The sequence below is a fragment of the Camelus dromedarius genome, chromosome 18, assembly GCF_036321535.1.
Source record: "Camelus dromedarius isolate mCamDro1 chromosome 18, mCamDro1.pat, whole genome shotgun sequence".
Lineage (NCBI taxonomy): Eukaryota > Metazoa > Chordata > Mammalia > Artiodactyla > Camelidae > Camelus > Camelus dromedarius.
Window position 1 is genome coordinate 48,005,916 of NC_087453.1, and position 1,800 is coordinate 48,007,715.

Consider the following 1,800-nt stretch of genomic DNA (forward strand, 5'->3'; position numbering starts at 1 on the left):
CATTTTGTAGGTCTTCCTTAATTTCTTTCAGCAATATTGTAGTTTTCAGTGTGCATGTCTTTGACCTCCCTTGTTAAATTTATTCCCAGGTATTTTATTCTTACATGTGCTCTGACACCTAGACCCTTCCCCATAATATTCTTTCCAGGAAGTGCCTTGCTTTCGTGTAGAAACTCTACTGATTTTTGAGTGTTGATTTTGTACTCTATAACTTTGCTAACTTTATTAGCTCTGATACTAAGTTATTTTGTGGATTCTTCAGCATTTTCGACCCATGGGAATCACATCATCTGTGAACAGACAGAGTTTTACTTTTTCCTTCCCAATTTGAATGCCTCCTTTTTCTTCTTACCTAACAGCTCTGGCCAGTACTACTAGTAAATACTGAATAGCAGCAGTGAAAGCAGACATCCTTGTTTTGTTCCTGATTAAGGAAAAAACTTTCAGCCTTTTATCATGGAATTTGATGTTCACTGTGAGCTTTTCCTAAATGTCCTTTATCATGTTGAGTAAGTTTCCTTATGTTGCTAGTTTGCTGCCTGTCTTTATGAAAGTTGATCTAGTGGCTTTTCCCCTTTATTCTGTTGATATGGTGTGTTATATTGATTGATTTTCTAATGTTGAATTGTTCCTGGGATAAATTTCACAGGGTCCTAGTGTGTAACCCTTTAAATAAATTTTTGGACTCAGTTTGCTGGTATTTTGTTGAGGATTTTTTCATCTATATTTGTAAGGGATATTGGCCCGTAGTTTCTTTACCTCTGATTTTTTAGTCTGGTATTGGTATTAGGGTAAAGCAGGCCTTATAGAAAGAGTTAGAAAGTATTTCTTCCTCTTCTATTTTTTGGTAGAGTCTGAAGAAAAATCAGTGTTAATTCCTCTTGAAATGTTTGGTAGAATTCACCAGGGAAGCCAGCCGATTGGGTTTTTCTTTGTTGAGATGCTTTTGATAGCTGAGTCAATTTATTTATTTAGTATGGGTTTTATTAGGTTTTCTATTTTTCAATCAGTTTTCATAATATGTGTATTTCCCGGAATTTATCCATTTAATCTGGATTATCTGTTTGGTGTAGACTCAGTTGTTCATAGTAACCTCTTGTCATCCTTTTTATTTCTGTGGCATCGGTAGAACTGTCTCCATGTTCATTTCCTTTTTTTTTTTTTTTTCCTGACCAGATAGAGCTAATTAAGACCTTTGTGTTTACTCAGTATTTGCTTATCATCACACAGCCCATGTTCATTTCTGATTTTATTTATTTCCATCTTTTTTCCCCCTTGGTCAGTCTAGCTAAAGATTTGTCAGTTTGCTGATCTTTTCTGAGATTCAACTAGTGTTTCACTGATACCATTTTTCCATTCTTTATTTCATTTTCCATCACACTAATCTTTATGATTTCCTTCCTTCTGCCTAGGTTTTAGGTCACACTCTTTCTAGTTCCTTAAGGTGTAAGAGTCAGCTGCTGATTTGAGATCTTCCACCTTTTTCAGATTAGGGAGTAATTGGTATAAATTCGTTCTGAGCACTATTTTTTTCTGTATTCCATAGGTTTTGGTATATTTTGCTTTTACTGTCATTTGTCTTTGTTCTCTAATTTTCCAGTGATTTTTTTTCTTTGACTCATTGTTTATGTGCTATTTAATTTCCAAATATTTGTCAGTTTTCCAGTTTTCCTTCTGTAAATGATTTCTAGCTTCATTCCATTGTTGTCTGAAAAGACATTGTGTGACTTCTACATTTTTAAATATATTGAAACTTGTTTTGTGCCCTAACTTATGGTCTCTTCTGGAGAATGTCTGATC

General features: G+C 34.3%; 1 non-coding gene across 1 annotated transcript; it reads right to left on the bottom strand.

The window, feature by feature from the left end:
- Positions 1-1,171: 1,171 nt before the first annotated feature.
- LOC116147549 (small nucleolar RNA SNORD44) lies at positions 1,172-1,231 on the bottom strand. Its single transcript, XR_004131108.2, has one exon. It is a non-coding gene; the product is annotated as a small nucleolar RNA SNORD44 (small nucleolar RNA).
- Positions 1,232-1,800: the final 569 nt, after the last annotated feature.